Source organism: Tamandua tetradactyla, chromosome 3 (genome assembly GCF_023851605.1).
Source record: "Tamandua tetradactyla isolate mTamTet1 chromosome 3, mTamTet1.pri, whole genome shotgun sequence".
NCBI lineage: Eukaryota > Metazoa > Chordata > Mammalia > Pilosa > Myrmecophagidae > Tamandua > Tamandua tetradactyla.
The window spans coordinates 81,625,410-81,645,088 of record NC_135329.1 but is presented as its reverse complement, the minus strand read 5'-3'; the positions used below and the strand labels follow the sequence as shown (position 1 = coordinate 81,645,088).

The following is a 19,679-nucleotide window of genomic DNA, read 5'->3' as shown; positions in this document are numbered from 1 at the left end:
ATTAAAGCGGAAGCAGGCTGTTAATTGGAGCTCTTGGTCTCCCAAAGGAGCGATATGTAAACGTAAATTCTGCATCCAGACCTGAATAAGTCTTTCTTCTATCTCCCTAGAGTGGGAGGCACCTTTCCCAGGTGTCACAGAATGTAAATCCTGAAGGTTGTAGGATAAACTACTGAAATTCCCCACAACTCTGCTACCTGGTAAGTAAAATGAGTATCGCTGTCTCTGATGGGTAAAATGCTGATTGAAAAATCACTTTGAGGAGACAGATTTGGGAAAAACTCCTCTGTTCTTCTGCAGACTTAAATCCATTTTCCTCCACCTCAAATAAAAGATATTTACTAATTTCTCTTGCAATTTCTTCCTTGACTCCCTGATTGTTTAAGAAGAATGTGTTGTTTAACCTTCATTTATTTGTGAATTTTCCAGTTCTCTGTCTTTTAATGATTTCCAGTTTCATTCCATTATGATTAGAGAAAGTACCTTGTATAATTTCAATCTTTTAAAATTTAATAATACTTGTTTTGTGCTCCAGCACGGGGTTATCCTAAAGAATTTCCCATTGGCACTTGAGAAGGATGTAAATCCTGATGGGTTTGGGTGCATCACTTGGTGTATGTCTGTTAGGTCTCTTTAATTTATCAAATTATTCACGTTCTCTGTCTCCTTATTGATCTTCTGTCTGAATATTCTATTTATTGATGTGAGTGGAGTATTGATCCCTTCAACTATTATTGTAGATTCATCAATTTCTTCCTTCATTGCCTCATGCACATTTTGGGGCAATATTGACAGGTGTATAAATATTTATGATTCTTACTTCTTCTTATTTATTGACCCTCTTATTAATGTATAATGTCCTTCTTTCTCTTTTATAATAGCTTGGCATTTAAAGTCTTTTTCATCTGCTATTAGTATGGCTCCCCCAACTTTTTTGGGATTACTGTTTATGTGGAATATCTTTTTCCAGCCTTTCACTTTCAGGTTATTTTTATTCTTAGGACTAAGTTGAATCTCTTGTAGACAGCATATAAATGGCTCATTAAAATAAAATCAATTCTGCCAGTCTGTGTCTTTTGATTGGGGAGTTTAATCCATTAGCATTCAATATTATTACTGTAAAGGCAGTAGCTACATCACCTATTTTATATTTTGGCTTTTATATCTTATTTTTGTCTTTCTTTTTACCTTTTTAGATAATCTTCATTTCTACATTCTTCTCTAAGCCTCTTTCTCCAGTCTTTTCCTCTCAGCCTGCAGGATACCTTTTAGTATTTCTTTTATTTTTATCTCAAAAATTCAAGGTTGATTTAATATACAAAATCTATTAATATAGTATATTACATTAATAAAATAAAGGATAAAACCAAATGACCATTTAAATAGGTAAGAAAAAAGCATTTACAATTTTTTTTTTTTTTAGTATTTCTTATAGACATTTCTCTTGTTAACAAACTTGTTCAGGTTCTGTTTTCCTGTAAATATCTTAAACTGTCCCTCCTTTTTGAAGGACAGTTTTCATAGGTAGAGAATTTATAGCTGGCAGTTTTTCTCCTTTAGTTTCTTAAATGTATCATACCACTTCCCTTTCATCTCCATGGTTTCTGATGAGAAAACATAAACACTGAGCATAACTTGCTTGTGATTAATTGCTTTTCTCTTGCTCCTTTTAGAATTCTCTCTTTGTATCTTTGGTATTTGACATTATGATTAGTATGTGTCTTGGGCTGTGTATATTTGGATTTATTTGGATTAGTATACTGGACTTCTTGGACATGGATATCTGTATCTTTCATAAGAGTTGGGAAATATTTTACCATTATTCTCTCAAATATCCATTCTGCCCCCTTTCCCTTTTTTTCCTGTTCTTGCTTGAGCAATTTATATTGTCAGTTAGTTCCCTGAGACCCTTCTAAAATTTTCTATTCTTTTCTCTGCTTATTTAAAAGAGGGATAAAATTTTTTAATAGCTGAAACACACTGGTAAATCAAGCAATTTACATTGTAGTGCTAAGTAGAGACACATGGTCCATAACGAACAAAGAATTAACCATCCATCACAAGTTCTTAATAACCGTATAGAATTAACATGATGAAATGTCATGATTATACAAAGGTAAGGTGGGAAATTCAATGACAAGGAAGCATCTGTAGTTAGGTAAACCTTTGAGTAAAAAACTAAGAATTTAATCAAAATGTGCATATGACATGCAAATATAAGTAATTTAAAAATAGACTAATAACTTTTTTTTGACATTTAAATAAAGCAAAAAACCAAATAGAGAAAGAGGAAAGTGGGTCACAGTAAGAACCAATTTAACAATTTTACAGCTAAATATTAAAAAGAAGTAGAAATAGTGAAAGATAACAGACAAATATATTAGTTTATATAGGTAATTAATTGATAGAGCTTTATTATTTTAAGTTGTAGAATAGAATAAGGATTTTATTATACAAGAAGTATCCAAAAAGTATCAGCAGAAAGGCATGATTTTCATGAACTCTGTTGAATGGCCAGGGTGAAAACACTGCTAAAGCCTATCAGACTAGACTGGGCAAACATAGCCTCCAAGTTTGTTCACTTGTTTTTCATGTGTCAGGACTTGGGAAGTTCCATAAATGAATGTGCTGTCTAACCGATTCCTTTTTATTACCCCAATATTCAACACGTGCCTGTAGTCTTAACTACATACTGAAGTTTGCTTGTGTTTTGGAGGGCAGAGTTATGACTGTTTAGAATTTCCTTGGAAATGTCTGTGCACATTATAATGTCCCACAGCCAATTTTTTTCTAAATCTTGATCAGCAAAGTCTAGGTTATTGGGTCAAAATATTATTTTCCTCTAATTTTTCATGCAGTCTTTGCTCATCATATTGACATCTTCAGAGCTAGGGTCAAGATATTCCCCTCCTTAGTTCCTCCTCTTCACATCTTCTGTTGTTGACTCTTCTGTTGCATCTTCATCTGCTCCTGCAAGGCCTCAGCCTGCACCCTTGCTGGTGGCAGTGGAGTTCCCACAGACCTTTGTACTGCCCAGCCTGGGAAGCCACAGATCTGGGGTATGGAAATGGAAACATATTTGTCTGTTCTTTCATCTGTTCAAATCTAGATGCTCTATCTTCTAGCTTGCTGGTCCTTTCTTCTTCCTCTTTAAATCTGCTACTGTATCCTTCTAGGGTATTTTAAATTTCATCTGTTGTGACTTTCATTCCCATAAGATCTGTTATTTTCCTTGTATGCTTTCAAATTCTTCTCTATGCTCACCTAGTGTCTTCTTAGTATTCTTTATTTCTTTAGCCAGCTTCTTAATTAGTTTTTCCAAATTGTGTAACATCTTTGATTAGTTTTTCCAAATTCTGTATCTCCTATGATTTTGTAATTTGTTCCTTTGACTCAAACATAACTTCCTGTTTATTAGCATGACTTGTAATTTTTTGTGATGTTTGGGCATCAGATTATCTTGATAAGTTTACTCTGAAAGTCAGATTCTTTCTCTTGCTGATTGGCTTTGTATTAATGCTCTATTTTGACACTCAGTTCATCAGTAGTACCCCAACCAAAGCAAAGCCAGGGACCCATGAAGGGGGCATACACCAGTTCCAAAGAGACCTGAGGAGGGGGTCATGTACAGATGCCAAAAGGCCTTTAATTCTGCTCTCTAAAGGTGTGATTTCTTGGTCTTCCCAGCACACAGTGCTCTTTGGGAGCGTATTTCCCTCAGCCCTCAGAAAGTAGGCCAATCATAGCTGTCTGCTACAGGAATGAAAACAATGGCACAATAGTGCCTGGCTGGACAATTTGAATCTACAGGACCCAGCTGTCTAAATTCACCAGCTTAAAGGTGTAGCAGGGCTGGAATGTGTCCTGCCCTGTTCTTGGAAAAGTGAATTTTCAGGTTCCTGTAAGTCTGCTGGACCTGTCAGGTGTGGACCACAGAACCTGGTGCTGTTTTCCTTGAGCATAGTAAGTGGTATTAGGAGCCAGGGCTGAGGGACTGACTCACAGTCTTTCACTGCAATTTCTCTATCTCTTCATCCTGTGCTTCCTTGGGTTCTTCACAGTACTCTCCCTTATCTCCAGAGCACTAGAACTGTTGTTCTGGACTGTTTCTGCCTGTCTCCTAGCTAATTTTCTGGGAGAAGAGTAAGCCCTGAAACTTCCTAATCAGATATCTTCCCATAAGTTGAGTATATTATCTGTGCTATTTGTTTTCATTACGGTTTTTCCTCCCTTGTAGCTGCCATCAGCTCCTTTCCACTCGCACACTAGTCTACATTTTCATACCAGCTTTCAGCAGACTTGCCCTATGCTTAAGCTCAGCTCCCCAATTCTGTGCTGCCTTTCTACCCTGGGGGGTTTATGGTTAGGGGATTCAAATCCATGCCTTCTGTCATCCTTCCACAGAGCCAGTTGGAGTGATGTACAAAGGCACCCCATATTTTCATTTAGGTGTACCAGAAGTCAGGTCCCAGGACCAGCTCTGTGTGTAGCTCTCAAAACAGCCTTGAGTTGTACAAACTGCCTTGTAGATATATGTGTGTGGGAGGAGCCTGTATCTGTAAAATTTACCTATTCCTCTCTTAACGTTTTTAGATTTTTTTTCTGAATAATTGTTTGTTGGGTTGCTTTATAGTCTTAATCATCTTCTAAAGTTTTAGAAGATCATCTTCTAAAGTGTTATTTTACCTGTTTTTTTTTTTTTCCTGCTTTTTCTGTGGGGGTACATTTACCTGCATCTTACATCACCATCTTGATGCCACTCTACACTTTGATTTACATTGAATATCATTCTAGGTGAATTGATATCTTCAGGTTCATTATTATTTTCTGTTTATTGTACTTGTTCTTTGTTTCAAATTTTTCTTCCCATTTTCTGCCTTCTCTTCTTTAACTTGAACATTTTCTGTAATTCCTTTTTCTCTCTTCTCATAGCATATTTATTATAGCACATTTAATATACAGTGGTTGTCCTGAGTTGGCAATAGCATTTATGATTTATATAAGTCCACTTTCAAATAACTATATCTCTTCAAGAGAATTGCAGTTAACTTATAAAAGGGTATTTCCAAGTCCTCTTTCCCATTCCTTCAAACAGTGCTCTCATTCATTTAACTTAACAATTCATTAAATTCATCCTAAACTTCGTTTTGTCATTACTTTCAATGAACAGTTATCTATTAAACTAGGAATAAGAAAAATACCTTTTCTGATATTCTTGTCATATTTCTGACAATTCCTCTCCATTTCATTTATTTCACATCAGATAAGCCATCTTTATTTCATCTTTCTCCTTAAAGGTCACCTATTCTCTCCCACCTCACTTTTCCTCTCCTCTCTTTACCTGTTTTCCATTCCACCTTCTCTCCCACCCATCCACTAAATATTTTTTCATTCAATTCCTATCCTTTGATCAATTTCCTTCTCATTCCCTCAGTTTACCTCATTTTTTTAATCACTGCAGTTCACTTCTGTCCTCAATCACCCTGTCCCCTTCTTCCCTTCATCTCTTTGGTGGTATGAGTTTGTAAGCTGCTTGAATGCAATATGCCAGAAATGGAGCAGCTTTTAAAAAGGGGTATTTGATAAGGTACAAATTTGCAGTTCTAAGCCTATGAAAGTCTCCAAACTAAGGCATACATAGAGGGGAAGATACTTTAGTTCAAGAAAGGCTAATGCATCTGGAACACCTTTGTCAGCTGTGAAGGCATGCTGATCCCTTGCTCTTGGGCTCTGCTGCTTTCAACCTCTCTTCCTATGGGGATTCCTCAGTTTGCTTCTCCAGAGCTGGCTTTCATCTCAGATTCCCTTGCTCTCTCCATGTTCTGACTTTTGCTTAACATTTCATAGTGATGTCTGCTGGGCTCCAGCATTTCCAAACACCCATATCTCTCTTATCCAAGTGTTAGTATCGGTGTCAGCTCTGCTCTGAAGTTTCGGCTGGATCTGTCATTTTTGGTGTTTCTCCAAAATGTTTCCCCTTTTAAAGACTCTAATAATCTAATCAAGACCCACCTAGAGAGGGTGAGTCACCTCTCCATCTAATCAAAAGGTTACACCCACGGTTGGACCTGTGACATCTCCTTGGAGATAATCTAATAAAATTTTCCACCCTGTAATAATAAATCAGTATTAGGAGAAACAGCTGTCTCCACAAGATTGAATCAGGATTAAAACATGGCTTTTCTGGGGTACATCACTTCATACATAATATTTTCATATTTCGTACATTGGTTTGTTTACTCTCTTTTCTTCCTCATCATATTATTCCCTTCCCTTCTTCAATTTCTTTTTCTTACCCACTGCCGTCCTCTTCTTTCTCCTGAATCAGAAAGCCTCTTCTCACCTCACCTCTTCTTTATCAGGTTATTTGAATTTCTTACTGTTCTTGCTTTGCTACATCTTAGTGCATCCCATTTCACTCCTTCTCTTTTGACTCCACCCCTCCTTAATCTATCCCCTACCTGGTGTCTTTGTCCCTGTAGCCTGTCCCACACTTCTTCCAGTCCTATAATAGCCGTTCTTCCTAGACACTGTCCTCCTCGGAATATGAGCAGATATTCTCCCAACTCTCTGTCCCCCATTCCTCTGACAGAACTAAGTTCCCTTCTCACACTCCCCTCGTTACATCTTCTCAAAACCACTTATTATTATTTTTTTAATAGTGACTCAAACTTGTGGATTTATTGTGGGTTTTTTTATTGGAGCATTTCCACTCTTCCATCAGCTCACAGAAACCTTGAAACATCTGCGTTTGGGAGAAGGGTGCTTTCATGGACGTATCTAGCTGCTTTGTTGCAGCACATCATGTGGCAACTAAAAGTCATAGACCCTCACCATTCCAGGCAGCCACTGATGTGTAAATGGCTTGGTTCTAATTGTGTCAGCTGGTTATGTGAAATGCATTTCCTCATGGAAACAAGGTTAAGGGGCACTTGGATTTCCAGGTTAGCTAATAAAGCTTATTTCACCCAGAGTATAACTAAAATTCTGCACGTTGCAGTGAACAAGAGCAGAATACTATTGTAAAACTTTAAACTCTTAAGGAGCCAGAAAAGCAATGTAATTGAATAAGAAAGAAGTTTTAAAATACAGACAGTGAATGGTGATTGTCAAGGAGAGACAAAGTTAACTTGATGAGGAGGTGGAGGAATATTCTTATGACAGTTTCAGCAGTGACAATGGAAGGACAAATGACCCTGGTTTTCGTTATTGTATCTGTTTCTTTTAAAACTAAATAGCTTGCCATATGTACAAAATTGTGTTCAATAAACATTCTTTTATAATTAAGAAGAAGATACAAAGTGATCATTTTAAAATAATGCTTTAAGAAGTGAAAGAGTGCTCGCTTCGGCAGCACATGTACTAAAATTGGAACGACACAGAGAAGATTAGCATGACCCCTGTGCAAGGATGACACGCAAATTCGTGACACGTTCCATATTTAAAAAAATTTTTTTAAAAAAAAAAAGAAGTGAAAGAAAAATAATGATTTTCTTCTTTCTTGAGATAGTCGTATCAAAGACGCTTTTTAATGTATCCCCCAGTAGTCATGACTTTAGTCTCTTTCAGTCTTTTCATTAATTGAACAGCTGAGTATCAAGTGCCAACTAAGTGGCAGCACTGCAGTAGGCTCTAGGGATTCAACAGCAAACAAAGATGAGCTTATAGAGAGAAGGATAAAAGTCTGCGGGAGAGACTTGTCTATGGAAATGGGCAAGGAAGAAAAAGGTGAAGGAGGAAGGGAGAAAGAGATTTTCTGAGGTAGGATGAAACTGAGCTGGGAGGGGAGAGGAAGAGCGAGAAATGGTGTTTTCATTTCCTCAGCTGTTCAAACAAATTCCATTCAGTGGGTCCGCTCAAACGATGGGAATTTATTAGCTCATTGTCTCCAAGTCAAGGCCTCCTCAAGGCAATACATTCTCCCGGAAAGCTGGTGTACTGGGGCTGGCTAGCAGAGGTCCTTGGTCCTGGGCTCCCTGTCACATGGCACTGCACACCACGGCCTCTCCTGGGCTCTCCCTTCTCTTCCAGGTTCTGCTGAATTTCAACTTCTTGCTTCCTGTGGCTTTCTCACTCTTCTAAGTTTTGTTCTGCTTACAAAAGACTCTAGTAACAGGATTCAGACCCATCCTGATTGAGGCGTGTCTCATCTTAACTGAAGTAACCTCACCAAAGGGTCCTACTAACAGTGGGTTAATAGATTAAGTTTAAGAACTTGTTTTTCTGGGGCACTTACAACTCTAAACCACCATAGAAGTTAACTTCAGAGTGCTGGGAGAAGGAAAAGAAGTTGGGAGGGAAAGAACTTGGATTAGGCAGCGTTTTGGTCAAAGGGGTGACTTTGCCACCCCCAGACAACTTGGTTGTTACCCAAGGTGACAGGAAAGAGAAAGGGCAGTGAGGCAATGTCAGTACAAGCAGTAGGAAGGGGCCGTTTTGCAAGACGGTGTTAGAAATTTTGGGAAGTAAAGCAATGAAATATTATTTTGTTTCTGTTAGAAAAGATTGTGTGTGATTAGAAACTATCTAGAATATCTGGGGAGGACAGTGTTGGGGAGGGCTAAGTAATTGGAATTCCAGGAGACAGTGAGTGACTAAGGAAGGGGCAACCCCTGCAGAATAGATAGGAGCTGAGCTCATAACCTAGTGACTTGCTCACTCCTTTCACAGCTTCCTTGAATTGCACATATACCCTCTCAGTTCGGTTCGTTTTAAGGAGTCCTTGACATTTGCTTTTAACATATTTAAAGGGCGATTGGTCCACCCAGTTAGATGCATATGCAGTTTCTACACCTCTAGAAAGATGACCCCACCGCACATAATAGGTTCACAGTGGATAAGAACCAGAACATTTGGAAAACCACTAATTTTATCAATCCATACTCTTAAAGTGACATTACCAGGATGTTCAACCCCACTTCTAAGGTTTCTCAGAGGTGCAGACCCCGGTTCTAACATGGACATGAGGGCAGTGTTCAGTAGCTCCTCACCCCTTGCCATTGGCCCTGTGCTACCACCTGGAGCCAGACAGGCTTTTCAAAGCTGGCAGTCATTTAAAGCTACTTCAGTGTAAAAGTCTGTGAGATCAGCCATGATCGTAAATGAGTTCATCCCAATGAAATATCCCATATTTTCTCCCAAACAACCCTTATTTTTTCTTTATTAGAGAAGCTGTGGATTTACAGAATAATCATGCATAAAATAAAGAATACTCATATACCTCCCTGTTATTAATATTTTGCATTGGTATGGAACATTATTTATAATTGATGAAAACATTTTTATAATTATACTATTAACTATAGTCCATAGTTTAAGGTTCATGTTTGTGTAGTGCAGTTCATGGATTTTTTCTTAAATTTTTATTCTGTCACCACATGTAAAACTTAACATTTCTCATTTTAACTACATTCATATATATATTACGGGGATGTTAATTGTGTTCACAATGTTGTACTACCATCACCACCACCCATTACTAAAACATTTCCAATAATTCCAAATAGGAACACTCTATTTTAAGTTTAAACTTCCCATTCCTAAACCCCACCTTATCTTCTGATAATCTATGTTCTAGATTCAGACTGCATGAGTTTGCTTAATCTAATTATATCAAATCAGTGAGCTCATTCAATATTTGTCCTTTTGTGTCTGGCTTATTTCACTCAACGTGATGTCTTCAAGGTTCATCCATCTTGTCACAGGCAATAGGACTTCATTCCTTTTTATAGCTGAATAATATTCTATTGCATGTATACACCAAATTTTGTTTATCCATTCATTGGTTTTGGATACTATGGTTGTTTCCACCACTTGGCAATCGGGAATCATTCTGCTATGAACATGAGCATTGTGGTATGAAAATATTTTTTGAGTCCCTGCTTTCAGCTCTTAGAGGTATATACCAATTAGTGGGATTGCCAATTCATATGGTATTTCTATACTTAACTTTCTGAGGAACCATGACATTGTCTTCCACAGTAGTTTCCCAATTATACTTTGCCACCAACAATTAGTGGGCATCCCTACTTGTATGCAACCTCAACACTTGCAATTTTCCATTAAAAAAATAGCAGCCATTGTAATGGCTGTGAAATGGAATTTCATTTTCATTTTGATTTGCATTTACCTGGCTAATGATACAGAGCTTCAAGTTCACCGACTAATTCTTCTACCAGCTCAAATCTGTCCTTGAAACTCTCTTGGGAATTTTTCATTTCAGTTATTCTGGTTTTCAACTTCAGTAGGTCTCTTTGGTTCCTTTTAAAAATTTCTATCTCTGGTAAAATTCTCATATTGCTCATTTATTGTTTCCTAATACACTTTAGCTCTTTCTCTATATTTTACTTCCTCTCCTTGAGCACTTTTTAATTAATATTTTCTTATTAAAGAAGTTGTGGGTTTACAGAATAATCATGCATAAAATACAGGATTCCCATACATCACACCGTCAGCACTTGCTTTGGTGTGGAAAGTTCCTTACAACTGATGATAACACTTTTTTAGTAATTCTACTATTTTTGAACAGTAGTTACATTTGTTGCAATTGATGAAAGATTATTAAAGTAGTACTCTAACTCTTGTCCAGACTTTACATAGGGATATTCTTTTCTCCGTGTTCTTGACCTGTTATTTTCTTTATGCATGTCTTTATTTTAATACTCACTGACCCATATGCTGGATATAAGGAATGTCGGTCACAAGATTCTGAGCCATATGCTGGATACAAGGAGTGTCAGTCACAAGATTTTTGCTATCATATGATTGCATGATAAAAACTACATAGTTATGCAATCATTATCAAAGATCAAGTCTACTGGACTACAGTTCAACAATTTCAGGTATTTCCTTGTGGCTATTCTGATACCTTAGAAACTAAAATATGTGTATAGTGAGTCAGTAATCATAGTCAGTTGCTAAGTCTTAATTTCTCAGGTACATCTCCTTCTCAGTTGATCATTCTCTCAATCTCCAGGGATACCTGAGAAATGTGCCATTTCTCATGCTGGGAAAGGGTGTCAACCTTAAGACATAGAGGAATGAGACTGGTGGGTGTTCTTGGGAAGGCAGTTACCTCTGTGTTTCAGGGCTTATCTGGCATAGAAACAATCTGGACGCCTTAGTTTCTGAAAAAAATTACAAACCAAAATATTTAGAGTCTTATAATAAGAGTCAAAGGTTTCTTTAAGGTTTTCAGGAATACTCTTGGTTGGAGCATAGCATATTGTGACAATTTAAAATATCTGGCTGAAGCTTTCATGAAAGTATTATCCAGATTGACCTCTCAACTGTATCTGAAATCTCTTAGTCACTAACATTATATTTTTTCCACTTCTTCCCCCCCCCCCCCCCCTTTTGGCCAGGAAAGCTCTCCAGATTCCATCATGCCAGGGTCAGGATCATGCCTAGGGGTTATGTCCCACATTACACCTCTGGAAGTCATGTCCCATGTAAGGGGGAGGGTAGTGAGTTTGTTTGTAGAGTTGACTTAGGCTATATATAAGCAGGAAAAGACATTCTCCAGGAGTAACTCTTAAAAACAATTATAAGTAGGTTTAGTTTCACCAATGCAGAAATAAGTTTCATAAGTAGAAGCCTCAAGATTGGTTTTTTAAATTGGGAGTCCTAATGTTTGAGAAAATATCAGGAATTTCCCAGGTGGGGAAGTTTAATAGTTGCACATTTTTCCCCAGTCACTCAAGTGGCCTTTGCAAATGTTTTTTTTTTTTAATTTCCTGCCCCAGATACTCTGGAATGTATTAGGGTATTACATTAACCTGTACAGAATAACAAATCTCCTATTCTAGATTTCATGTAATTAGGTTGTTTAAATAAACCTATGAAACAAGTAAATTGAAATAGTATGCTACAGAAAATTTAAATTTTGGACAATAAATATCTCTTCCTTTGGTCTTTCGCTGAAGTTGAAGTTATAAAATACAGACTATCATCTTTACCCTGAATTCTGATTTATTTAATCCTAACCAAATCTGCTTCATTCATATCTCTATTTGAAATCTGATCTTTTTTTTCAGCTTCTATAACAGTTGCTGAATGGAGTAGTGCTGACTCTCAGAGCTGCAGAACTCTAATTCTGAATCTTAGGTTTCACACAGATATCTAAAGTTCCAGGGACTACCAGGTTGAACACAAAGAGTACAGTATCCTGGAATTTAAAATAATAGTTAAAACTCAGGAATAAAAGTAACTGCTGTAAGAGCTTACAACTAGGAAATTTACAATGAGCCTAATTGAATATTCTGTAATTCTTAATCATTGATTGCCCAGTCATGATTTGCTTTCTATCCCCTGATAAACTTTGCTCTCAAATTCAGTTCTCAGAGTTTGTGTTTGAGCATTTTTAAAGGCATTTTTATAAGACCTTTGTGAGTCCACAATCAGGTCTTTTTTGGTATTTTCTGCATTTTTATTCTCTTCCTTTAGATGGGCCATCATTTCCCCTCTCTTTGTCTTGTCCTCTTTTTTTGCACACTAACATTTCATATTTTTAAATGTTAACTCTAGGATTTATTCCCTGAGATGTCTGTTCCTTGATCTGTAGCCAGCTGGTTACAAAAGATTTTCTTGAGCTTCAGCCTTCCTATCAGGAATATATGTCCAAGGCCAATGCAATGTGCCAGTCTTCCCTGTGTTTTCTGGGCCCATGTCTTGTCCTCAGCTTTTGCTTGAGTTCTCCTGTTTTCAGGAGTTTGAATGCTCCTTTATTTCCTAGGAGACAAACTTCTCCCCTTCACTGTTTATATCAGGCAAGTCTATGGCTCAGACTGTACTCGCTATAATTTCTTACACTTTCATTTTTCTTCAAGCTGCTCTTGCCTGGATGGGGCATGCCAGAGAGGATTTTTGCGGGACAAAACAGGGCCAAGGATTAATGCAAGGGGCACAGATTGCAACCACCTCTCAGCGAGAGAAATTAATGGGTCTTCACCATAATTTGCCAGCATTTTCCTTCTGCTTTTCCCTGGATACCGTAGAGTGTTCTCCTGTCCTTTAGAGTTTCAAAATAGCTGTTTCAGAAATTTCCTGCCTGTTTGAGTTGTTCTGGTGGAAGGACTGAATATTGGCACTCCCTAATCTGTCACCTTCCCACCCTTTGACCAGCATTAAGTATAAATTAGTTATATAAATAAACGTCCTTGTTCTTAAGAAATGTATAGGGAAGTATTATGTGCTCAAGGAGTGTGATGTATTCAATATACTGTTTAGAAAAACAGATAGAAGGAGACATAATGGTAGATATGATAGATACATAGAGCAAATGCGGCATTTGTTAAAATGTGGATTTTAACAAATCAAAATGTTAACATTGGTGGATTTGAGTATCTGGAGAGGTGTATGTTGGAATTCTTCTATGGATTTTGTATTGCTTTTGCAACTGTCCTGCAAGTTTGAAATTATTTCAAACCAAAAGTTTAAGTTAAAAACCTTGATATTCATGCATTTGCTCTCTTTATTGGCTATTTGTTGCTATACGCACTTAACTTTACCTCTGAGCAAACTCTAATTTTACATAAAATGAGATTACTTGAGGTACATACGAGAATTTTGCTCCTTATCCTCTCCAGACCTCATCTACGGTGACTGATTTACTGAATTTACTGTCCCTCTTTTCCCCTCCACAACCCTGCCTCCCCAGTTTTTTGGCTCTTGGGGCCCTGCTTTACCTCACTTAAACAGGTGATCTCTATTTGTGGCTCCAATTTTAACTTCCTTATCTCTGTTGGGCTCATCAGGTTCATGTCCTTGTTTTAGTTATTTTTTGCTGTGTTTTTCCCCACAGATTGTAGACTGCTATAACTCTCACTCGGCCCTTTCCTTCTGTTATCTAGTCCCCTGTAATTTCTTCATAACACTCAACATTTGACTCAGTTATCCAACAGGAATTTTGGGGACCATTGCCCCCAGATTCTCTGTGTCCTCCTCCTCCTCATCCTCACCCAGGCTCATTATGGCCCTCTCCCCTTCTCTATTTCTCTTATGAAACCCCTTTCCTCGGATCTAACTTTAAGCTCCCTTCAGGGCACTCTGTAACCTATTTATTTTGTTTCTCACATTGCATTAAACTTCCTTCCTGGACTTTCTATGAGAAGCTTGGGGAGGTCTTTATTCATCAGTTCTTACCGTAGAGCCTTGTTCTTCTCCACTCCTGTAACCTCCAGTGTTTTAGATTTGCAACGCCTTGATCCTCCTTAAAATTCCCCATAATCTCACAGGACTTACTTGCTCCCATTTGTTGTCATGCCTACCTGTTCTTCTTTTTTACTGCCATTGCATCCACAGGACATTCTCTACTTCAGTCTACTTTGGGCCTCTCACCCATTTCCACTTGTGTTCACATTTGCTTCTACCTGTTTATTCCCTCTCCCAACCTGGCTTGGTCCCCCAGCCTCCCTTCCCCATCTTCTTCCACTGTGGGTGAGATGGAGAATGATTGTGGCACCCTAGATAGGAAAACTTGGACAAACTAAATCTGGTAAAAATAGGATAGCTAAATTAACTTTATCCTTTACTCACTCACAAAAATGTGTTCATTTTCACCATGTTAGTATTTTTTTTTGCCTTACTCATACATATTTTAACATTAATATAATAATGACACATAATTTTCTTCATTTTTCAGTTAATTTTTAGTTATTGTTTGATTGGCCTAAGCCTCTGTAAACATATTCAGAGGTCCATAATAAAACTAGAAACTGACCAAGATATTATATGTTTTTCCTTTTTGTCAATTTTGTTTGAGTTGACTTTGTGTTTTCTAACAAACTCTATTACAGATGAATTTAACCTTTTTTTTTTTAACGTGGGCAGGCTCTGAGAATCGAACCTGGGTCTCCAGCAGATGAATTTAAAGCACTAATTTATTGAAATTAGTATTTACTCTCATTGGTTAGTACTTATTACGATCTGCATTTAACTTCCTATATCACATAGCAATCATACATTTTATCCCATATTTTAAAATAATAGGCCATTTGGCAAAATTCTGAATTATCTGATGAACTGTGTGTTAAAAGTCCCTGGTAGAATTCTTTTTTTTAATATAATAGACTTTATTTACAGAGAAGTTTTTAGTTTTACAGATTATCGAGGAGATAGTAAAGAGTTTTCATGTAGCCTCTTTATCCCTCCTCCCTCCCAGTTAACCCTATTATTAACATTTTGTATTAGTGTTGCACAGTTCCATGAGCTTTGACAAATGTATAGTTTTGTGTATGCACCATTATAAAGTCATGCAGGGTATTTTCACTGCCCTATAATCCCCTCTACCCAATTTACTCATCTTCACCACCACAAATACATGGAAACTCATTAACATTTTATTGTCTATCATCTTTTGGAATCATAAATAGACCTTTCTGGCTGGGTTCTTTCACTAAGCAATATGCAATTTAAGTTTCCTTCATGTCTTTTTATGGCTTGTTTTTTTTTTAAATCACTTAGTATTCACTATGTGGATGTGAGGATATCTTAGATGACTACAATATAACGACAAAACTATTATAAAATTTTGTGTGCAAGTTTTTATGTGAACATAAGTTTTAAACTTCTTTGGATGAATATTTAAGAGTATGATTATTGAATCATATGGTAAGACTATGTTTAGCTTTGTGAAAAACTACGAAAATTTCTTCCAAAGCCATTGTATCATTTTTCATTTGTATAGCAATGGACGATGGTTAGCATTACTCCATATCCTTCCAATCACATAGTATTGTCAGTGCTGTTATTGTTTTGGTTTTTAGCCCTTCTAAAAGTTGTGGAGAGGTATCTTATTATTGTTTTCATTTGCAATTCCCTAATGAGATATGATTTTTGGTATATTTTCAAATGCTTATTTTTCCTTTGTATACTTTCTTTGGTGAGCTGTACTGTTCAGATCTTTTGCTTATTTTTAAATTTGGTTCTTTTCCTATTATTGAGTTTTAAGAATTCTTTGCATATAGCCAATACAAATCTTTTTTTTTCAGTTCTACTATTACATATTTTTAAAATATTTTTGAAAAAATATAATTTTTTTACAATATTTTCAACTTAAACACTATTCGCACTGAACACGTATGGCAGCTTAACCTGCCCAAATATGAAGTTTAAGAAGCCAAAACTGTTCTAGCTTTATTAAAAGAAAAGTTGTGCTGTAGACTATTGTCCTGATGGTTAACAAAGCAAGGAAAAGCACCACTCGAATTATAGTGTTATAATTTCTTTGTTCACTTGGATTATGGATTCTTTAAATGCTAGATTTTACAGAGGCATAACTATGTGGCAGTGGGTCCCCTTAAAAAAAATGCAATTTTTAAATCACAAACTTCCTCAAATATAACATTAGGAGCAGAATTAAACATTTCTAACATGATAACACACCATAAAAGTCAGAAATATTTCTCATCTGTCACTATCTTGGAACCTCAGTAACCAAAAGCATACTTGTCTATAATGAATTACTTTAAATAACTAAAAGGCCTTATTCAGAAAAGGAAGATTCTTTTTGATGGGGACAAAAACAAATTGAAGTCTCAATTAGGAAATATGTTTAACAATTAGAACTTAAGTTTACTCATTTAAACAAAGTTTAGACATTAACAAGAGTTAGTTAACCCTAAAGAATCAGTTTAGCCTCGGGGAAGATTTAGTTAAAATTTAGAGGTCATTTAATTTGTTGCTTTGCCACAACTTGACTGGTACTTTCCTTGCTGTCTTCACATCAAGCCATGGAACCAATTCTATTTTCAGTAAATGTTTGACAGCTTGTTACTTAATAACAGTTCAGCACTTTTATTAAGCATGCAAGGCTACCAAAACTTTGGCAATGAGTAGTACAGCACGGTGACAAGAGAGCTTTTACAATTAAGTCTTCTAACATTGCCTTCACAGTGTGGAAATTGTGCTACATCCATCAAAAGAGGGCCCCTTCTACTCAGATATTTTAGTACTTCACCCCAGGAACAAACTCCTTTGCATTTGGATTCAGATTGCTCTTGATCTTCCCAAGAAGAGCCATCACTGATAACAAGGTCATTAAATTGGTCCTGGATTTGGTCCATAGTTTGTGGGAGAGCTCAAGCTGGAATAAACCACTCATGTTCTTCCTTCTCTTCCAGCATTTCTTAGAAACAGCGCTCAATAAATTTTCTTCCCGTAACGCCTCTTCTGTTTGTTGAATTCTTCTTCATTTTCCGTACACATGTACTCTGCAAATGGATTGTCATCTTCATGAGAATGATCATTAATAATCACATCGTCATTGATGATGCTTGGATTAGCACTGCTGCGACTTGGGTTGTTCATGGTTGGCGTTACTTGTCGTTTTTAACACAGGGCACGACACGGGAGGGCAGCCAATGAATCCTGTTGGCCTCCGCGGCTCCCCACAGGCAGGACTGCTTCCCTGCTCGTCGTGCCTTTCGCCGGCCACCTCCCTTCTCCCGTCCAAACAAACTACTAATACAAGTCTTTTATCAGGTACTTTTTTCAATATTTTTTTTCCCAGTCTTCCTTTTGCCTTTCTATTCTCTTTAAAGTGTCTTTCAGAGAGCAAAAGCTTTTAAAAATTTTATTGAATGAGAGCATCATGTGGTAGGTAGCCCATGATAAACTCTGGGACCTGTCCTGCAACTACTTGTTGAAGAGTGCTTTGAAGAATACTGCTTTTTATTTCTTTGCTTTGTATGTATGTTATACTATACAATAAAAAAGTTAAAAAAGAATTTTATTGAATTTGCATTTTTTTCTTTCATGAATCATATTTTTGCTATTGTATCTAATAACCCATTGCAAAACCTGAGATCATGTAGATTTTCTCTTTTGTCTTCTGGAATATGATCTTCTGGAAGTTTTATAGTTTTGTGTTTTACATTTAGAGCCACAATCCATTTTGAATAAATTTCTGTAGCATATCTACTGTCAGTGTTTAGATTCTTTTTTTTGTGTGTGCATGCAGATGTTCAGTTTTTCCAGCAGCATTTGTTGAAAAGACTATCCTTTTTGTTTAGAATTGCCCTTGCATCTTTGTTAAAGATCAATTGTACAGAGATATGTCTGTTTCTGGGTTCTATATCCTGTTCCACTGATCAGTATACAATAGGAGAAGAAAATGAGATAACTTTTTTCTAATCTAAGATTTCTAATGGAAACTCTAGCCACTATCGTTCACACTTTAGGATTGGTATCGCCTACATGTGATAATGTTAATGCTCATTAAGGAATAAATGATCCCTGAGTTCTTTCCTTCATTTGTTACACGGGGAATACTTTCATGCATTGTGAATGCTTATATTTTCTTTAAGTATTCTATTATGAGCAAAGGGTTTCTCATGTTTATTTCCTTTAATGACTTTCCAACAATGAATTATCTTGTATTTCCCCAAGAGGCTTCCTCATTCTATAAAGGAGTTTCTTGTCTTATTTCCTGTTTTAGATTCGATTCATAGTCCTTTCTTGTGAAAACAAAGGCTGGGTTGAAGCTGAATGTTGGTTGGCAGTGCTTATAGTTACAGTCCACTCCAATGGACTTCATTGATGCTGTTTAAAGGATAAATTGTAATTGAAGATATTACAATAATGATCAAAAACAAAATTTCTCCCCCATTTGAGTTTTCTGGTGCATAGAAATTGGAGCTGTGGCTTAAGACCCTTCCACATTCATTAACTTTTTAATGTGAGGTCTTTAATGCTGTCTAACATCAGATAATTGGCTAAGGCTTCCTCATAAAAAATTCAAATGATTTTCTTTTGTGTGAATAAAGGTAAAATCTCTGGATGAAATATTGCTCATGTTAATTACACTTATACAGTTTCCATCTGGCATAAATTTCTCATGTTGCCTAATACCAGAGCTTTGACCAAAGACTTTCTGACAGATTGTAGTCATATAGTTTCTTTCCAGTTGAATTTTCTCAGGATGCCTGTTACTGTTATTGAAGGATGAAAGATAACTAAAGGCTTTTCTGTATTCTTTATATAAATATATATATATATATGTAATATATGTATGTATAAATACTATATACATACACAGGCATGCCTAATTTTACTGTGCTTTGCTTTATTGCACTTCAAAGATGTTGCATTTTTTAGTAAATTAAAGGTTTGTGGCAACTCTGCCTCGAGCACATCTATTGGTGCCATATTTTCCAAAGCCGTGTGCTTACTTGTCTCTGTGTCACATTTTGGTCTCACATAGTCAAGGTTTTTCATCATTTTTGTATGTGTTATGGTGATCTGTGGCCTTTAATGTTACTATTTTAATTTTTGGGTGGCACCATGAGCCATGCCCATATAAGATGGTGAATTTCAATAAATGTGGTGTGTTCTGAATCTCCAATGACCAAGTGTTTCCCCATCTCTCTTCCTTTTCTTTAGCCTGATATTCCATGAGATGCAACAATATTGAAATCAGGCTGATAAACCTACAGTAGTTTCTAAGTGTTCAAGTGAAGGTAAGAGTCACATTTCTCTCAATTTAAGTTGAAAACTAGAAATGATAAAGCTTAGTAAGAAAGGCATGTTAAAAACCAAGATAAGCCAAAATCTGGGCCTCTTACATAAAATAGTTAGCCACATTGTGTATGCAAAGGAAAAGTTCTTGAAGGAAATTAAAAGTGCTGTCCTGTGAACACGTGAATGTAAAGAGTGTGAATCAGGCTTATTGCTGATATCGA

At 36.6% G+C, this 19,679-nt stretch overlaps 1 long non-coding RNA gene, 1 other non-coding gene and 1 pseudogene across 2 annotated transcripts; 2 read left to right on the top strand and 1 right to left on the bottom strand.

The window, feature by feature from the left end:
- The first annotated feature begins 105 nt into the window (after nt 1–105).
- Nucleotides 106–19,460, top strand: LOC143676187 (uncharacterized). The gene is made up of 3 exons (XR_013171892.1): nt 106–200; nt 17,338–17,481; nt 19,381–19,460. It is a non-coding gene; the product is annotated as an uncharacterized LOC143676187 (long non-coding RNA).
- LOC143678402 (U6 spliceosomal RNA) lies at nt 7,339–7,445 on the top strand. Its single transcript, XR_013173214.1, has one exon. It is a non-coding gene; the product is annotated as a U6 spliceosomal RNA (small nuclear RNA).
- On the bottom strand, nt 16,937–17,307 carry LOC143676186 (polyadenylate-binding protein-interacting protein 2 pseudogene; annotated as a pseudogene).
- Nucleotides 19,461–19,679: the final 219 nt, after the last annotated feature.